Source organism: Vicugna pacos, chromosome 11, assembly GCF_048564905.1.
Source record: "Vicugna pacos chromosome 11, VicPac4, whole genome shotgun sequence".
Classification (NCBI taxonomy): Eukaryota; Metazoa; Chordata; class Mammalia; order Artiodactyla; family Camelidae; genus Vicugna; species Vicugna pacos.
Genome location: NC_132997.1, coordinates 10,737,798 through 10,758,509, shown reverse-complemented (window position 1 = coordinate 10,758,509; position 20,712 = coordinate 10,737,798). Strand labels below are relative to the sequence as shown.

The 20,712-nt window shown below is 44.3% G+C and overlaps 1 long non-coding RNA gene across 1 annotated transcript in view; it reads left to right on the top strand.

Moving 5' to 3' along the window:
* Nucleotides 1–4,191: 4,191 nt before the first annotated feature.
* Nucleotides 4,192–20,712, top strand: part of LOC140699631 (uncharacterized) — a 33,507-nt gene continuing 16,986 nt past the window's right edge. The window contains exons 1-2 of the long non-coding RNA XR_012077867.1: nucleotides 4,192–4,401; nucleotides 5,796–5,965. This is a non-coding gene — a long non-coding RNA (uncharacterized lncRNA). The remainder of the gene's footprint in view (nucleotides 4,402–5,795; nucleotides 5,966–20,712) is intronic.

Here is a 20,712-nt window from a genome sequence, read left to right as displayed (position 1 = left end):
GAGGCCTTGGAGACCCAGGGATATTGCAGTCCTAAAGAGCTCCTGGCACTGTTTGGTTTGTTTTGGTTTTTTGTTTTTCTTAAATTGTGTGATAGACTAGTGGTATAAACAGAAAAATAATTGTCAAGAAATATTTCTTCATGTAACAGTGTTATTGTGATATAGTTCACACACCATGAATTCCATCCATTTAAATGGTACAATTCAGCAGCTTTTAGCATATTCACAGTGGTGCAACCATTATTATTCCAGAACGTTTTTATCCCTTCAGAAAGAGCAGTGGAAATTAATGACCTATCCACCCCTCCCCAGTGGTGGTTCTAAAGAAATTTCTTGGCTATTCTTGACCATAAATTCACTTGTTACATTCCAAGAAAAATCTGGTAGGAATTCTAATCAGAATTGCAATGAATCTGTCTATCAAAACAGGAAGAATTAATGTCTTTAAGGCATAAACTTCTTCTACCCATGAATATATCTCGGACCCTATCTTTTCCTCTGTCCAGAGCCGGGCCCATGGGAAGTCCTCACTACTTGTTGGGCTTGTGAATGATGAGATTCTATACATCGTTAGTTGCAGCTGTAGCTTTTCACAGAAGAGAAAAGTAACCTCAGTGAAGCAAGGGACTCTCTGATGGTCAGAAAGAGTGACAGCCAGTGCTGGAGTGATCCAGTGGACTTGGTGCTTGCAACCAGAATTCTCCACCACCTACAGCTAAGGGGATTAGAGCATTCTTTTACTTTTTCTTAATGGCGTTGCTTTTATTTTTACTTATTTTTTAAATTATTTTTTATTTAAGTGTAGTCAATTTACAATGTTAGTTTCAGGTGTACAGCAGAGATTCAGTTATAAACATATGCATATGTATATACATATGTTTTAGATTGTTTTTAGTATAACTCATTACAAGAAATTGAATATATTTCCCTGCGTTATATAGCAGGTCCTTGTCATTTATTTTATATTTACTAATTTGTATCTGTTAATCCCCCCTTTTCTGCCTGCTAAACACAGTTTGCTTTCTATGTCCATGAGTCCATTTCTAGGAGCACCGTTTTTCCTAATAATATATGTTCTTTGGCTGCTTTCGGTTTCAGTAATTCCAACTTATCGGTGGGCGCTTTTCTTCTGGTAGCCTTTATGTGGTTTGCACACGTGGTAATAGAGATCTGTAATTGGGAGAACTCCAGGCCTCGTGTAGTCCCTGGTACAGAGTGTCCACAGAATTGATGGTTGGACTGGGAAAAAAGCACAGTAAATGCTGGAATTTCCACTATGGTTGAGAATTCCAGGTTTCAATAACCTGTTTAGACAACCTTAATATTGGCTGCACCCATACTGGGTAATTGGTGGAAATTCATGGTATGGTGGTGTAGAGACGGGGCCTTATATGCTTCTTCTCTTTCTATTTTCTAACACTCATTCTCCTGGGCCTTCCAGATCCTCCCCTAGAAGTGCCCAGGGCTGGCTTGGTGCCGCGCTGAGGCAATATTTGTTAATAACGCCCTTTTCTCTTCTCCTCTGAGCATCCATTTCTTCCTGTGCACAATGAGGGCTTAGACTAGATAAGTACTTTTCAGTTTCTTTTAAAGCCATGTTTCCTTTGAGAAACAGAAAATGCAAATTTCTCCTATCAACCCAACCCTTTAGATTTTGATAAATCCTCTAAGGAGTTACATAGCTCTTTGTGAAAAATTGATGTGAGTTTGATTCCAGGTGACACAGAAAAGACTCTTCAGGGATTTATTGCAGGGAGAGGGCAGGAAAGGGGCAGTATGTGACACTTTCTAGTGTGAGCACTCGAGCAGGGACTTGGATTTAAATACGGTGTCTGATGTGGCCTCTCTCTAATCTTGTAGAATGTGATAAACTTTTCTACCTCAGTTTCTTGATGGGTCACGTTGGGGTGATAATATTTTAAGGCTTCTGTGAAACATTATACACATAAGACATTTGTGTCTCGGTAGAAACAAGATCTGCTAGGGATTCAGGGATTTGTTTAAAAAAAATTCTTGTCCATAGCACTCTCTCTGTGTGTATTTTGAAGTTCCTGGAGGGTGAGGGTGAGTCTAAAGTCCATTGTGGGACAGGTGGCCTCTATTTCTCCATGCCCCAGTTTACCCGCTACTCCCCAGTCCTCTTCCTCAGTCCAGGATGAAGTTCCCTAGTAGATTTACACAGAGGTCTTGTGGAAATGGCTCTTCATTTTATTGTTTCACCAAGAAGGGCTGCCATCATGATCTCTGTGGTCAGGTTTTGAAGGGCTGCCATCATGATATCTGGTAAGAATTCTATGCAATTGGGAGTTTCAATTTAATGAAAAGAAAAAAATTACAAATAGAAAATTAGAACAAGGGTGGTGACAGGGGCTCTTGGAAGTGGACACCATTAGCTTTGTTAGCTTCAGGTGCTGCGGCCTGTTGCCACGAGGACCCATCCTCTTGCTCTGAAGTTGGAGGGACTAGTGGGTTCAGTGGGAATGTTAACTGAGTGTATCTCATGGGCTGGGCATTGTCCTATTTGTACTGTGTGTTCCTTATTTGAGACAGTGAGCTCACCTAACCTCAATGACCTCTTTAAAATATTAGACTTCTTATTTTGAGATGTAATGTATATTCCCATGTGGTAGTAAGAGATTATATGGAGAGGGCATGTGGACACTTTGCCCAGTTTTCTTAATGGTTCCATCTTGCAGTGTTGGGGTACAATTAATTACTGACTCACTAATAATTTGAGGTTTGTGTTATTGCCGTTATTTCTATTCATGATTAAACTGGGGCTTAGAGAAGCACACAGGCCTGCCCAGGTCACCCACATTGTTAGTGCAGAGTCAGGTGAACGTGGGCTTGGGATTTCCAGGCAGTACCATTATGATGGCTTGTGGCAGGGAGCAGCATTCACTTTGAATGTTTATTCATTCATTCAACAAACATTTATTGAGTAATCTCTGTGGGTCAGATGCTTTCTTAGGGTTATCTGATTCTTCAGCAGTATTGAGAATCAGGTAATATTAATATTTTTAATCTGAGAAAATTAGCTCTGTGAGTTTATAACCCACCCAAAGGAAGTATAGCTCATAAAGGAGGGATAGAACATTTGTACAGTCACCTCCTTTTGTGCAGGTGGTACCCTAGGCATTTTACATTTGAACACATCTGTAATCCAGATATATTCTTCTAAGGCAAAGATTTTTTTTTTTAAATGAAGTATAGTCAAGTTTACAATGTTATGTCAATTGCAAGGTGCTTTTAGACTTTTGAATTAAAAAATACATTTTCAGCTGGGTAATTAGGTGTATTTATTTGTTTCATTTTTAAAATGAGGTACTGGGGTTTGAACCCAGGACGTCATACATGCTAAGCATGTGCTCTACCACTGAACTGTACACTCTTCCCCAAGGCAAGTTTTCTTATCCATTATTATGAAGCTTAAGGGTTCAAATAAATTGGATAGAAATCCAGATCTTTTGATCCTACTGTGGTCCTTTTCTTTATATTCTGCTGAAGGGGGTTGGGGAAAGCATTTCCTTTGTTCATTTCTTTATTCAGCATTTTTGAGCAGCGACTTTGCATCAGGGCCTTGCTAGGTGCTTGGAAATATAAAATAAGAAGTGACCCTTCTCTGCAGAGGCAGGAAGCCTAGGCCAAAAGCTGGGTAATGTGATCCGAGCTACAGTGGCCATGTGCAGACTCTGAGGACAAACTGTACCGTTGGATTTGCTTTGGCTTCCCTTGCTTTCTGGCTGGTACACACCAGGTCACCGCAACCCAGATGGGCCCGTAGCACACAGCAGATTATGTACCTCGATCTCCTCTCCTCTCTCGGCAGGGCCTGCAACATGAGCATCCCTGACTACGTGCAGTGTGCTGAGGACCACCAGACTCGTCCCGTTGTGGTCCAATCCATAGAGGTCATGTCAGAGGAGAATTTCTTTTGCATCTATAAGCTACTCACCTTGGTGAGCCATATCAGCCCATGCGGCTCACAGTGGACACACTGTATGCACTACAGGCACCACTATGTGCCCGACAATGGGTGGAGCATCTTCCAGACCCACCGCAAGGTCGTGGGCCTTGTCACCATTACCGACTGTCTCTCTGCCAAGGCCTTCAAGAAGCTGCACGTGCAGAGGGGCTGTATGGCACCTCGTTCAATGACTCTTAGCTTTTGTCTTTGTGCAGCATGGGGAGGTAGCCGAGCAGCCGCGCACCGACGTTGCCTTCAAACTAAGAGGACTGCAGGGTGGTGGAGAAGAGGATCGAGGACTTCACTGACTCACTCTTCATCTTGCTCAAGGCCAAGTGGCTGGATGGTGGCCCCAAGATATCTGGGGACAAGATCCCCCTCCTCTGCATCCCGTTTGAGAAGGAGGAATTCATGAGACTGAACACAGAGAGCAGGTAAGTTTACCTGGAGGCCAGCCCACCCTGGCTGTGTGCCGGATTGCTTCCCTACATCCAGAAAGGGATCAGCAAGGAAGAAGTCTGTCTTGTAGCCAAGGGGAGGGGAGGTGCAGCCCGCCGCTTTACAGACATTTCAAAGAGAATCCGCCTTTGTTTCAGAGAGATCCTTTTAGGGTTAGTGTGGACACTTACTCCCGCTTTACAGCCAGGAACATGGTGGGAACCCTGGAGTTGCTGTCCAAGAAAGTAGCCAAAGCCACGGATGCTAGGAGCACTGGGCAGGAGGCTGGACTGAGCTGAGATGTGCTGTAGGTCAAATGCACATTAGACGCTGAGGCTTGTCTAGTAAAAGTACATAAAATATCCCTTTACTTCCTATATTGATTACATGTCAAAATGATAGTATTTAACATACAGTAGATTAAGTAAGATCTGTTCTTAAAATCACATTCTAGTATTTGTTTTTTGTTTGTTGGTTTGTTTCTTTGTTTAAAATTTTAAACGTGGCAACTGGGAAACTTTCTTTACATGGCTCTCATTTCATTTCTGTTGGGCAGCCTGTCCTGGGACAGTCTCATCCCTTTGCTTATAGATGAGATTCTGAACCCCGAGAGGCAAAACGAGGCGCTGGTTTAGCTGCTGCTGGATCCGCTGTCACCTGCCTCCCAGGCCCAGCACCTTTTCAGCTCAGGCAGTCTCTTCCTGCCCGACAGCCACCATGCCATGTTAGGACATCAGAAACACCGCCAGGGACTTCTGAATGAACTCCTTATGCAGGGAAAGGCGTATCACGGTGTTTGGGACAGAGCAGGGAAATGTTCATTCTCAGTTTGTCCCTGTGATTAAGTCAAAGGCCCCACTTTGCCTCGGAAGTACAGACGAGCTCTTCTGGGCTGCCTTCCCCCCCACCTTCTGCTCTGTTTCCCAGTGTATCTATCGTGCTGTCCCTCGGGCAGAAGAGGGTGAGATGCCTTTGCCGAGACGTGGTCCCCCTTTTCTGGGGTGAGTGAGGGAAGCTGTGTCCCCCTAGCCTACGGCCTCTGTCCTTGAGTCTGGAGAGGGCTCATGGTGGTCCCACAGGTGATGGTCAGAGGACCTGGCATGTGCTACCAGGCCCGCTTTGGAGGAGGTGCTCTGTGATTCTTGAACTTACATAAGATCAGATCCTACTTTCTGGTTGTTGGTAAGTTGGAGGAGAAGATGCTAGAGAATTGATAAATAGAATGTCTAGACCAGCCCTGTGAGTGAAAAGCACGGGGGACCCGAGTCCCACCTGCGAGTGCCCACCTAGCAAGCTCTGGATGAATATTCTGTTCCTCCCCGGACATACCTCTATGGCTTAAGGAAGAGGAGAGGCATGTCGTGGCCATGATCTGTACTTGTCCTCACAGGGCCCTGTGATCTACATGCCCGCAATCCCCATCTACTTCTTGGAGATGAGCTGACATGTTTAGGAGCCTGGGCACTGCTGAGGGCATAGCTGCCAGCACCGTGCTACACAGAGTCTGGCTCCGTTCACCTCATCTGTCAACTCCTGCTGAGGCCCCAGACATTAGTCAAGGTAGGTTCATCAGCGAAACCTAAGCAGGGACCTTCTTCTCCCCCTGGACAGACTGGTGAGTGAGAAGTGGAAGCCTGGAGCCCTGCCCCAGACCCCACGCCAGTGCCACTTCTTTTGTCATAGGAGGCACTGGTGACATTTTTGCTCAACAAATGCTTGTCTCTGAGTCTGCAGACCCACCAGAAAATGCCAGCTTGTTTTTGCCTTTTGAAGTCTGCCCTTGGGACTTAGCGTAGTAGCCGGATGTGTACTTAGCCCACAGTGGTTCAGCGCATTAAACTTCCCTCCTTGTGGGTCTGTCTGTTCTGGTACCATAAGGGCTCAGCCAGCATCTGAACGTCAGTGAGATAACGCGGCCAGTGAGCTAGGGTCAAGCATATTCTCCTCCAGTCACTTCTACTCCATTGTTGCTTTTACTATTCCACAGTCATTAATTTTTTAAACAATGCTTTGGTGCAGGAGCAGAGCCTCATTCTCTCCTGCTACTCTTGGTGGAAGTGAGTAAATCTGTCCAGACTGAAATGCGATCAAAATTTGTAGCTCAAAAGCTGCCTCGACGCTTGTAGGTGGAATTTTGGTTAGGGGCGCTGAACACGTTGTGGTCCCCTGGCAGCGCCGCTCCCCTCAGGCCCCTGCTTTCCCTGGAGCAGGAGGTGAGGGTGGGTCTCACCATCCCCACGTCCCTGACCTCACACACTCACGTAAATTCTTGTACATGCAGTCAAAATCATTTTTGTTCTTGTGTGTTTCTAATTTTCTCTTGTTCCTCTTTTCTTTTTTCTTTATTCCTTTTTCACTTGTACTGCCCAGTGAACATGTTGTTGCTTCTGAAAATGTGGGCTGTGCACACCCTGCATTGGAAATAGCCAGATTGCCCTCCGTGCGTCTCCATCGCTTTAAAAAGCAACAACTTAACAGCTGTTTTGATCCATCTATTATCTTAGTCATTTTTTAATTTTCTAATTTTTTGGAATATTTGCTTTGTTAGCTCATCACCCACTGGTGTTTGATACCTGTTGAAATCCTTGCTTTTGAGGAACATGTTTGGTCGTCCTTTTATTTGGTGACAAATGCGCTCTTATTAAATTTGTTTGATTGTTTTGTAGAAGTAAGATGCGATTTGATTTAGGCGGCTGCTGAGGCATTCTTTTCATGGAGTATTTAAACTTGTAAGGTTTAATTCTGCAGCATTTTGCTCGATTCCTGCTTTTACACAAACGTGCTCGGCAGGCGGTTCCTGGCTGTCGCTGTGTGACGTGCGTGACGGCGCTTCCTGGCCGGCGGTCACTGGAGAGGAAGTGGCCGCCACGGAGGTGACAGCTGCAGGGGCCGCTGTTGGAGGAAGTGGTCACCGTTTGGTTCTTTAATTTTTTTTTTTTTACATTCAACTTCCCCGTGCCATTTACATTACTTTGCCTTCATAAAGGGGCAGAATTGGGTCTAAAATCCATGCCACTATTTTGTTCCCTTTACGAGGCTGGTTTTTCTGAGTATCAGGACAACATGGCCTTCTCCTAAGTAGCTGGCTCACCTGGATCTGTTGGACACAGGGACTGCTAAAAGGGCCGTAGCTTCCTCTCTGCTCCAGCCAGTGGGCATTCAGAGCTGGGTCTGTGGTTTGCCTCAGCAGCCGTGCAGACCTCCCTGCCTCGGCCTTTACTTTTAACCCATGTTGGCAGTAAAGAGCTGAATCCGTTTCTGTTGCAGCTGACGTCCACCACTGACGGCCGTGTCGTTAGTTTGTGTTAGTCAGTCTCCAACACCCCAGACAACCGTGAAAGAAGATGATTTGGCAGACCTAGGACCTTGGATTCTCACCCCTACCCTGGTTCATCTCACCTGGCGGAATTGTTTGGTCACCACCATCATGCTGACCATGAGGCCTTGTTTCTCCTTTCATGCTCTGGTCCAAATGTGGACACTTCATTTTTCACTGAATTTGTCTCGCTTGAGACAGGCCAGAATATCTGAATGAGTCCATCACATTCTGGGTGGGGAACAGAGCAGAAGTAAGTGTCACAAGTAGATGGAGTCTAGGCTGTCCGGGTTGGCAAATGCAGGCTGGGATCTGTGATGGCCGGGCTGTACCTTGGACACAGGCCTTTCCCGTGGCCCCTGAGAGCCCATGAGTTGAAGTGATAACAGCCTTGCATGGGTTCCCTCATCCTCATCTGCTCATTGGCAAGTGTGTCTGCTAATTAGGAGCTCCCCCAGACCTTGGGCCCTTCAAAGCTCAGACCACGGGAGAACCTTGAGTCCCTCCTCCTGGGACTCCTGTGTGAGAATCCAGTGCCTTCTGAGGTGAACAGCGGCAGGAGATGCCTCCCCCTCCAGGGAGCACCCTACGGAGGACTGTTAGTGCACCATGCTGTGAGTTTGTGTGTTTCCGGCCATGGTCCCTGCAGAACTACACTTGAGATGGGCTTATTGACGGACTGATTCCAGGGCAGGGCTGGGGGGGACGGAACAGTGGAAATTGAATGTGACCTCAGACACCTCGGTGGGTGCTGGGGCTGTTACTAAAATGGGGAGTCTGGGAGATACCTGCCAGGAATGGAATTCCAGAGTAAATGGTGGACATGAGGCATTTTTAAGATGCCATTTGTCATCCAAGTTAGGACTTCAAAGAGGCACTCGGGTCGATGAGCCTGGGGCTCAGGTGAAGGAGCCGTACTAGAGATACATTCTTAGCTGCTGTTCACAGCCTTGCATGTGAATTAGATCATCTCGAGGGCTGCAGACTGAGGCTGAGGTGGGGTAGGACTGTGTCTGGATTGGAGGAAAGCCCAGACCATGCAGCTTTGGTGTGTCAGTCAGTGGCGTTTGCCATTGTCAAAGCAATGCCAGTTATCCTTAAGGGGCCGGGGGCTGGGCAGGACCAGCCAGGAAGAAATCTGAAGGGAGGGTCATGGCCAAGTGTGCGTCTTGGGAAGGTGCAGAGTCTGCAGGGTCCGGGAGGATAGACTCCTCAGAAGCTAGAGTTGGAGTGAGGAGTGGGGAGAAGTTTGTCACAATCACCTGTGAGGGAGGGAGGCAGGCCTTGGGAGCCCCACCATACCGGACTCATTTTCCCATGAACAGAAGGCAGTTAGACAGAGGATCTGAGGTGAGAAGGGATGGGCACTGGGAGGGGAGCCAACCTGGAGAATGGTGCTTGGAAAGTTCTGGAATAGTCTCCCTGAAAAATAGAGTTAAAAATACCCAGACTCTTAAGAACATTGTTAGTGACTTGGGAGGAGGCAGTTGTTTTTCTGGCCTCCTAAGGGTAAGGCATGTATCCAGGGATACACAGAAGACACGGGTAGTCTGTTTCAGGGGCTTGATCATTACCGGGGGAACAGTGCAAGTTTAAAGGGGGAGAAGGGCAGCGGAGGGAAACTAGCCAGGCCCCGTGTCAGGTACCAGTCGGCCGCCCTACTTGCGTGTTGCATTCACATCCATGCCTCCCAGGTGGGCGGTGGCAGCCCCCTTTTGCGGTTTGGGAAGCCTTCTCAGAGGGGTTAAGGAATTGGTCCATTTAGCGGCTAGTAAATGCTGTAGTAGGATTCAAGCAGGGCCTTGTCAGACTTCAAGGGCATGTTCTCTCTACTGTTTCCAGTACTTCCCTTTTATACCTGGAATGGTGAAGTGGGTCAGTTTTGGAGCCTTTCAGGAAAAGTATGATTTAAGCGCCTCTGGACCGTTTTACAAAGCTCAGCGTTGTTTGATGGTTCTGAAGCACGCAGTGATTTTCGCCCCACAGAGGTAACGTCTAACTCCTTTGTCGATGTCGTGGTTGCAAATGATGTACAGGTTCAAAACCACACTTCGCAGCTTCTGAAGGGAAACTCTCCAATTCTCCCTTGATCCGCTTTCTTCCACGGGATGTAACTGTGCTGCAGCATAGGCCTGAGCTTTCCGTATGGAGTGAGGGTTTAATATCCGATGTTAGCATAAAACGGTCAGATGAAGAAAATCGACGTTGACAATTTATTTTTGGGTTTCATTAGTCAAGATATACTATCAGTTAATGGCCCATATTACAAATGAAATTGAGTACAGGACATTGCATTTCTTCCTTTCTATTTAGAGTTCTCTTACAGAATAATGTTGCCTGCTTTGGAACATCAGCTGCACCACTCACGGCACCTATCAGTGTGTTGGTGTGATTGCACTTACAGAGTGAATGTAATCTGGGCTTCCTCAGCCCCGAACACTTCAGTGCAGAATCACGGGCTGTAGCCATCTGTTAGTCACGCAAATACTTCTAAAATTATATGATGCTAGAAAAGGAAGAAGAGAGAGAGAGAGATTGCCTTTATCAAATTTCCTTTCAGTTCTAACTGCAAACTGTTGTTGAGCAGCTCTGGTTTCCTTTGGATATGAATATATACATTTCTTTGTATGTAACCTGGGTTTTGGACTAGAACATCAAGTTTTTGCTGTCCCCAAGCCACAAAAATAGTAGCCAAATTGGACCCGTGTGAAATAGTTTATCATTTTTTCTGAGAATGTATCCTTGAATTTGGGACTTGGGCTGTGATTTTTGCTTTTTGCTTCCCCCACCCGTCTTGTAATCTCTCACTCCTTCCCACGTGGCCCCCAAGGGTTCGTGGACTCAAAGGAGCGGGCAAACACCCAGTTGGTCACCATGTACTGCTGCTATAGATAGAGGCCAGACAAGACCTAAAGGACATTATCAGAGAGGACTTCCTGGAAGAAATGGGCTCTACATTCAGTTGTGAGGACAGAGTAAGAGTCAGCCAGGAGAAGGAGTCAAGAATGTGGCTCAGGTCGCAGGTGCAGCCCGGGTAGAGGCCTGGAAGCTTTTGGCGTGGGGACCTGGGGAGAGTGCCCTGTGCGGTCCAGGGTGGAGGGAGCCCCTGCTGGGGAGGACACTGGAGAGAGTCCGTGGTGTAGGGCTTTGGAAGAAGTTGAGTTTTACTAGAACTGACACAGTAGGCAGTGAAGGGTGTCAACAGAAAGTGACCCTAAGGAAAGGTACTTCTGGTTTTGCTTCAGATATACTACAGACAAAAGGGTCGGGACGGGCGAGAGCAGGTATGTCGGTCCCTTTGAGACCCAACCCGTCATTCATTTATTCATAACACGTGCACTTCAGTGAGTCTAGGGGAGACAGAGTGTAGCCACATTAGTAAGCAAAATGTATTTGCTTCTTGAGAACTTAGCATTGTCAGAAGTTGACTTAGCCTAGAATGTTTTAGGAAGAGAGGAACAAATTGTGGAGGTTGGAGGGAGGGAAGGCTTCCTTGGGAAACAGTCAAAATGAGCCTGGAGGCAAGTGGGAAGTAGGAGCAGGTCTGGGGGCTCCTGAGGTCACTGGGGACCTATGTCCTGAGATGAGACTGGGCGAGCAGGGCCTGGGGTGGGGCTAGAACTCTACCAGGGAGCCTCTGAAGTGTTTGAAGTGGGATTGATGTAATCAAATTTGTGCTTTGGGAAGGCTGTCATGGCTCTGTGTATCTGTGTGTAGCGGGGAAGAGGGGGAGGGTGCCACCAACTGGGGGATCATTAGAAGACCATTCACAGGCTGGGATATGGGCATCGGGGCTACTTCGGGACGGCAGGGGCAGTGTGGATGCCGGCTTTCCTTATGTGGGGCTTGTTAGCGGGGCTGCCCTAGAGGCACCTTGTGGCTGGAAGGAAACGGATGGAGGCCGCCAGGTGGACATTCCTCTTCTCTCCTTCCATGCCTAGTGTGATGATCTTAGCTCAGCCAACATTTGGAACAAAAGAGCTAATCTCCCGGGTTGCCCAGGCCTTTGTTGAGCTCCTTCGAGTGAGATCTGGTAGGATTTAGGTTTGTGTTCATATCTGGATGTTCACTTAGCTAGAAACGTCCTGTCATTTTGATTTCCATAGGGGTTTTTATTCCTGATAAAGACTGCTTTCTTGGTGACAGGAAAATTAATACAGCTGTTGTCTTTTTCAAAAAACATCATAGATTTTAAGAACTTTAATATTCAAAAGAATAGGAATATAAAAATATTTAAGGAAGACTTTGGTGTGGTTTCTTTGCTTTCTGAGCTAATGTGGAGTTAGAGCCATTGCATTACTTAATAGCACATCCTTGCCAGTATTTAAAGAGCTGTTAGTGAGCGCCCCAGGCCCCACCTCTCAGAATCGTTAAAGTTTGCTCTGAAATAGTGAGGTCATAAAGGTCTTGTTTTCAGAAATCAAAAGGTTTTAAATACGCACCATAGCTCCATTTATAAAATAATAATAAGTTCAAAATTAAGAAAGTGGAGGATAATTGATTTTTTTTAAAGCCTAAACATAAACTTTCTTGTGCTAATGTTGCAACTGGAAATTTTGAAAAGAAAAATCCTACTGCAATATCATCTACGTGGTATATATATATCAGTTTCACGCTTGAAAAGTAACTGCGCAGTGGTTTTCAAAGTCAGGAGCATTCCAGCTGAAATACTGGCAGTGGTGGCTGCTGGTTTTCAATGGAAGAGCCTAAATTTGCCTTCTTAGCTTTTTTTTTTTTTTTTGTACTGAGAAGGTTGAGTAGTGCTTTGCCAGCATGATTTTCGGGCAATTTGAGGTCAGATGTCGTGTACCAGCAGTGAGATATTTCCATGCATTTTATTTTCTGGACATCACCAGGGCACATGTGGGGTTTGTGCCTGCAGGCTGGAATGCTGTAGGACTCCCTGATCCATCACCGTTATGTCCTGGTGCTGCTCCAGTCAGTGAATGATTTTCTGTGACTTGGAGGTAATGTGGTCTGATGGAGATGATCAGATGTGCAGTTAAAGTGCTATTAATTGAAATAAGAGTAACCTAGACACATTGCTCTAACAATACAGGATGAGGGAGGAGGATTGGCTGAGCTGCTTGCAGTGGGGTGTCTTCTCAGGTGACTCCCTCACCGTGATTCCTGCCAATATCCGCCCCAGCCCTGCACGGTAGTCCTGCCGAAGCAAGCAAGCACTTTGCTCAGAAACGCACTGAATTTCCTTGTGCCTCTGTTTGTTGGCTTTTTTTTTGAAAGCACATTTTGCCCTTTGCTTAAATGCCATCCATGCTAGTCACCTCTTACACTCATTTTTCTGGACCTCGTCCATAAATAGCTGCTGAATGCATGAACAGAATGTAGTATCTCCATGTAGTGGAACATTATTCACACGTAAGAACGAATTAAAAAAAAAAAAAAGAGGAAAATGAAAAAGGCCACCTGTTTTTGGAAGTCCACCCTGACTGTTCAACCCACACTTTTCCCTTTGAAACCCAATCACTTATGCTCCACTCTACTCTTTTTGATAGTACTTACCACCTTCTAATAATCTTTAACGTTTCCAAAAAAAAAAAAAGAAAGAGATGCTGATACCACTTCAAAATATACAAGCCTTGATAACAGCTTGTTATTTGAAAGGAAGCAGACACAAACGGTCACAAATTGTTGATTTCAGTGATCTGAAATGCCCAGAATAGGCACATGCAGAGGCAGAGAGCAGGTGATGGTTGGAAGGGGCTGAGTGGAGGGGGATTAGGGAGTGAATGCTAGTGATAGGGGGATTCTTTTGGGCTGATGAAGTGTTCTGGAAATAGAAGGTGATGAGGGCTGCACAACCGTGATTGTGCAGAAGACTGCTGAGCGCTGTGTCTGGGAGTGCCTGTCGTTGGGGCATCTTTATTTTGTTCTCATTCTGCAATGTGAAGTGCCATCTTCTGCTGTGGTCATTCTACTCCTGTGAGTGGTGAGGGTCAGAGACTTTGTAGAGTTCTGTTCCTTTTCTCCCTCTGGCTGAGTGTAGGCAAAAAAATTTAAGCCTGAGAAAGTGCTCCATCTGCAGAAATGTCTTTCAGTTTTGCCTGGTGTAAAAATCTTGAGAGCTTTTAACCGTTGAGGCTAGTCTGTGGGGGTAAATAGCCCATGAAGCCTGGGTGAGCCCGGGAAGAGCCGGGCTTCCCTCCCAGACACGGGTGGGGATTTCACCCCCTTTCAGGCAGTGAAGGGCCCAGACCCGTGAGCAGAGTTGACAATCGTGAATATTTACGTGTATCCGCTGCTTCATCTTGGATATTAATTTCAAGCTGAGTCAGTTTGTGGCGGCAGCCTCATCCTACATCAGGAATTTATAGTATCTGCTCTTTGAGGTGAAGACCTGACAGACTTGATTATTTAACAGTCTGCCTTGAATTGATATCTCAGATTCCTTTGTGAAAAGCAAAATAGCAGAAATACAGATGTCCTTTAATGCCAATGTGGCCTGGAACAGGTTTAGTCTCTGTGCCTCAGTGGCCTTATCTGTGGGTGGGGAAGATGATAACAGTGCTTCCCTCAGAGGAGCTGGTGAGGGGAGAGTGAGAAGCACAAATGGAGGACTTACACGAGATGCTCATAAATGACCGAATTTAGTGCTCTCCGCCTGGTGAGGCCTGAGGTGCAGAGATGTCAGAACAGAGCAGTCCTAGCCGGAGCTCGATACGTGATGGTAGCTGTTATGATCAGTATCACCACTGTGGTTTATCAGGTAGTTTTAAGACTTGGTAATATGATTTCATGAATAATGTTAAAAGACTAGACATCTCAGATCCAGTTTACATAGTCCTCAAGATTTCTTCTGAGAATTGGATGGTTTCTTCCCCATCTTAAATCTGAGATGAGTCTCTAAAAAATTCCCTATTCCTCCATCTTTTTGCTTTAATTCTCTATTTCTTACAAAACAAAGTTTTTAGATGGAGTTACTGGGGACTGAACTGAGGGCCTCATGCATGCTAAGAACATACTCTCCCAAATGAGGTATAATCTCTTCCCTGATTTTTTTTAAAATTTACATCTTAGTTTTCAGAGGTTAGAGGCCTCTAATTCTTTTTCTGGAGACTTGTCCATGAACCTGTAAATCTACAATTAATGGACAAAATTTGGTTTATTAAAAAAAAAATCTATAGAATATTCTGCAATCCATCCAAAAGGAAATTCTCATGGACTTAGAATGTTTCTCCTTTAAGGTGATATCTCCTGTTTGGTCGAGCTTAATTTATTAACTGCCATCCTCATCATCATAATGACCAAACTCGCTGTGAGTGGACGCCTAACTGAGGCTAAAATGCTTTGCTCATATTTTACTTCATAGCAGGTGTTTGATTGTAGGTATCAGTGTCTCCTTTTTTGTAGCTGAGGGATTGAGAGATGGGTCAGCTTGCCCCAAATCACACGCAGCTGGCGGTGGCTAGCTCGATGCTGGAATCCAGGCTGCACAGGATGAATTCTCAATTGCTCCTCCAATCAGCCTCCCGTTGAGTGTTTTCCCGAACTCCTGTGAGTCCATAAATGACCGATTTTAGCTATCTCAGCCTGATGAGGTCTTCAAAGGAGAGACACCAGTGAGAATGTGAGGCAGAGTGACATAAATTAAAATTGTACATTTTCACAAATGTTTTATTCTCAGGTAATGACTTTAAAGGTAATATTTTTTTAATTTAGTGCTTTGTGAGAACTAAAAACAAAACATTTAAAATAACTATTGTGCAAGAGAGAAGTGGTCTTTGAAAGTCCAACTGTTGCTAATGATGTTACTTGTTTTTTCTAGTGGTGTTTATTTACTGAAAAATTTCCAAACACTGAATTTGTTTTATGTAGTCTTAGTATGAAAGAAAACTTTATCAGTGAGTATTGTAAGTAAAATCCTTACTCTTTTCTTTCCTGATGATGAATATCTTAGTTGTTTACCTGGCTTAAGTATATTTCATCATTTGTGAAATTTGAGTAATATGGTTTACCTTGTCTGACTGTGAGAGCTGGACGCCTTGTATACAAAGCACCGTATAGGTGCTTAATAAAAATGTGCTGTCACAGTGACTGATAGTTTAGAAGTATCAACTCTGAATACTAAAAATGTAGCTTATTTCTGATGCATATTCAATATGTACATATATGATATACATTAATATGGCTTAAAGAAACTAGGATTCAGTTTTTTTATAAGTGCAGTATGAAGCTTTATTGAAATCTGTGTCATTCTAGTGAGACAGGGACTACTTAAATTGCCTTAAGCAGACGACCTTGAAGATTATTTACACAGAATGTGTATTGTTACAGCTCAGAATTCATGTTGCCGTGTAACCATCCATCAGACATTTAATTTCTCGGGATTCTGACCAGAACCATTAAGTTTAGAAAAATCCACATTGATTATTTTCAGGGAATAAGCTTCTCTCTTTTGTGATTAAAGAATATTTTGATTTTTTTCTGCACTCTTTTCAGGTTTTAAAATTTCAAAATTTTGATTTGACATGTCACTTTTTTAATAGAGAGAATAAAGCTCATGCTGTTTTAATATGTAAATAAAAGTTTTTGTATTTCAACAAACTTGTATCATTTTCTGGCTCTTTGAGAACTATTTTGCAAGATACTTAGATTACCTACTGTTGGAGAAATACAGACGTGACTTCTATGAATATAGGCGTAGTACAGTTCTGTTGGTTTTTACTACAGTGCAAGACATGAGACCTAGGAGAGCTTTGCTGCTGATTGCCAGGAGGAGAGATCTCAGGTCTCAGTCTCCCCTCATGTAAAATGAAGTGGCTGGACTGGAATCTTTCCACTTCTAAGATGAATTTCCATGAGCCTATGTATTTTGTTTATATTTAGGAGTATTAGCAATATCAGATTAAATACTGAATACCCGTCCATTCCCCCGAAGCAAAGTGCAGTATATGCTACATAAGCTTCTAGTTATCTGATTCTCATTTCTCATCCTACAGTCAATTTTTGTGTTGCATGTTTCCCGGCAACCTGGAAGGTCTTTTTAGCCATAGGTGGCGCTGTTGCAACTTTTTACAGTCTTAATTTTTCTGTTTGTAAAATAAAGCTTAAACAATGTGATTTTATTTTGATTTCTTTGCTTAATGCTTCAGAATAGCACAATGTCCATTATGTCTTTCTACCTGGAAAAATTTTTCTGCTTATATCATAGTTTTATTCTGTTATCTCGCTGTGAACATTTCAGACTTGCTGTGCAAACAATGGCAAAATCGGCCTTTTCTTCTAGTGTTAGAAACCAGTGAGCCGGGATTTTATAAAACAGCTAGAAGCTGCCTCTGGAGCACCATAAAGCTGAAAAGTGTGTTGAGTTCCCTGAGTATTGACCCCGCCGCTGTGTGTTAATTGGTGGCAGTTGATTTGGTACATATATGAAGGGGTGTAGTTTCTTGACTTGGGTTTGCCTGCACGTGCTGCCACTGAACCACGTGATCCTGAGTCAGCTCGTTCTGAGTTTTCCCCTTGTCTGTGAGAAGGGGACGCTCATATCTGCTTTGTAGAATTGTGAGAATTAGTAATTATGTAACGTGTTTAACACAGTGGGTATGTCAAGAGAGCTCATAAACTTTAGCTGCTGTTTTGTGTGAAGCCATCATTTTATAGTCTTTGGTAATTACAAAGAAACAAGAAAATAAGAAAAGCTGATTTTATGATGAAAGATATTTGAGGAGGTTCCATAATTCCTACACCCATAATTTAGCATCAGCAGAGTCAGAACTGTTACACAGTCGCCCTGGACCAACGTTAAGCCACAGAAATTTTTGTTACTTCATATATGTTGGGGCCTAAGGGGAACCAATACTTATACACATGTTGTCTCCAGCAGCCAACTGAGAGATGACACAAAAGAGTAGGCAGGCGTTAAATGTCTTCTTTGTTACTGATGAAGCCACGTTCTCCATGAACTTCAGGGCTGTGGGTAAATGAGTGTCATGATACTGTGTCCCAGAAGTAGAGACTCACCCTGTCCCAGGTATCTCTGGGCCACAACAAGCCTTCCCTTGAGAGAATCTGCCCCATCATGCACAGGGCTGTTCTGCCATGGAGCTGAGCATCCAGGGTGCTTCCCTAGGGTGGCCAACACTGGAGGGAAAGGAAGGGTTTCACATGCCCTGCTTGTCTCCCTGGAATCACAACTCAATCTGTTAATGTGAGGAGGGCTAGCTGTGGGCCAGGGGTCAGGGCTGTGAAGGGAGTAGCACTCTGCATGGCCCAGAGGAGTGGGGAGGAGGTATCCCTTCCATCAGTTTAAACAGGTGGTGGGATGGAACAGAAGGGTGCACCCCAAGAGTTTATAAAAGGATAAATAAAAATTTCCTTTGGGTATTAGTCTAGCCAGGAAACACAGAAGATGATTAGGAAGGAGACTTGTAAACCACTGTAATATTAATTTGACATTTGTTGAGCACCAAAAATGTGCTACATTCTTTTCTGAGCGTTTTACAGAAATGAATCCTTCAATCTTGTCAACAAGCGAGTAAGGAAGGTTTGATTGTTATCCCAGTTTTACAGTGTGGAAATTGAGGCACACAGAGGGTAAGTTGGCCAAGGTCACAGAACCAGTAAGTGGCAGAGCAAGTATTTTAACCCTGGCTGTATGGTATTGTGGCTCCCAGAATGGGCTTTGGGTGTTTAGATGTATCTGCATCCCTCGATTTCTGTACGTCTGTGCCTCAATTAGCCCATAAAGGACAGGGAAAGGAGAGTTACACAGGTGCTCACAATCGTGTCTCGGCAACTGTCCACGAAGAGTGCACCATGATTAGCATTAATTGTTTTCCAGGCAGCAGATCTGTTGGTATAACAGAAATTTAGTCCATTGAATTAATCTAGAAATCCTTCCTGCTCTGCTTCTGTCCACACTTGCCATGTGACTGCCTGCCCGTGATTGGGCCGTGGAGGAGAACATATACTCATGGTTGAACTCTGATATTGCAGTCTGGTTCATAGTTTCACGTCTTCTGTTACATTAATAAGTTAAATTTCTGGTTTTCTTGTATCAGTGTCTCATGAGTTTGGTTAATGTGAAACCAGTCCATGGGAGCCCAGGGGTTATGACGGTATAAATTTTTAGCACGTTGTGGCACTTCTTGCCGTGCAGACCTGACTAGGGGATGTACGCCTTTCTCACTGATTTCTCCCAACAGCAGGGTCCTCTCACGGATGTGAGGCTGGGAGCTCTCTGAGTAGCTCAGTCAGAGGCCAAGTCCACCAATCAGAAAATGATGAAGTACCTGGAAGTGGGTTTAATAAAAGTAAAGGGCTTCCAGGTAGTCTGATGGGCCGTTCAAGAAATTTGGTGAAAAGCTGTCCACTGTCTGTGGTTTAGCTTCTTCTTTGCTGTTGAAAAGTCTGGAGTAGATGAAGGGATTTTAAAAAGCAGAAAGGAGTGATTTCAGGTGGTACGTCCACACCGGTGAGAAGTGATGGATGACCGCCTGTGTGAGGCACAGAGTCTTACAAACTTCATAAAACAGCTTCAAATGCTCTGCCATCTGAGTGCACTTCATATGGGGTCCAGTTCATCACTGGTCACGCTGTGAGGGCAAGTAACTGACGATGGCAGAAAGGACACGGAGGCATCAAAAAGGTCTCAGTCATGTTCCCTGTTTAAACAATGTGGCACAGTGTATTATATTTGAGCTGGTTTTTCACTGAACAGTTTTTAGTGTTTTCTGGGACTCCCCAGTGCCCCAAGGTTCCATGCAGCTGGGTGTCCCCTCATAGCAGCTCCATCAGCGCTTGCCCTGGGCTGATGTGGTGTCACGGGAAGCAGGACGGTCAGCGTCCCCGGCTCCTCTGAGCTCCGTCTCCTCATCCGCAGAGCCTGGTTTCTCATCCGTGTCTACTTAGTAGGGTTGCTGAGAATCACACGTGATGGTTATCAGGTGTGAATTCTGGTTGTCTCTGCGATTGGCAAATAGCCAATAATTGATAGAAACTCTTGTTTTTTTATTGTAATTGTGTCTCCTAGATTGCAGTGGTTTTTAGTCTGCATTTTTTTTTATAACTTTACTCATTTTTAAATATGCCCTTATTTTATTTATATTTTTTGAGGTACGGGGGACTGAAGCCAGGACATTGTGCATGCTATGCAGGTTCTCTACAACTGAGTAATACCCACCCTCCTTGTCTGCACTTAAAAATAAATATTGCAATACACAAAATAGCTCTTAAACTCCATCATGGGACCTGGTCTCTGTATAGGCAATTGAACACGTATACTATTTCAATAAGAATAAATGCTGTTGAGACATACGTTTCTGAATCTGTTAATGTGCTTAAAAGCGATCATAGCTAGTGATAAACACGAGACTTGGATCCAGTACTTCTTAGGGTATGTTTTGCCATCATGGGAAATTACATTCTACCGAGAAGGCTAATTGGGTCTCTTTGATATTTGGATGCTTTAGCAGGTGATCAAGGCTTTCCAAAGCTGACAGTTTTGTATTTTAGACTAACTACAAAGTTATCTTCTAGAAGATGGAAATCATAACCTTGTGAATTTCCCAGTAATCCAGGGGGTATGTGTCTGTGTCTGTGTCTGTGTGAACGTTTGTGTGTGTGATTTCAGGAATGTAGAAATAAGTTCCATATAGACTTCTGATATCTTTCTCTTCCAGTTCAAGGTATAAGCATATACTTACACAAATAAATTGATTTTCTTTTGTCATTTGGCATATTGGCGGGAATAAGAGGTTCTCATACTTGTTTCAGAAGGGTTGGGAAGCATGAGCTTAGAAAACGGGAGGAGAAAGAGGCAGGGAGACACTTCACACTTTGTGCAGGATATGAGAAACAGTAGCTTTTCTTTTCTCTTTTCTTCTAAAGCAAACTGGCACTGAATTGTAACACACTATTACTCAGAATTGCTTTTCTAATCAGATACAAGTGCCTCAGATTTTTCAAGGCAACATGAATGATGAAATGTGTTTTAGCATTTATCTTTAAAAGTAGTTTTATTTCTCAAGTA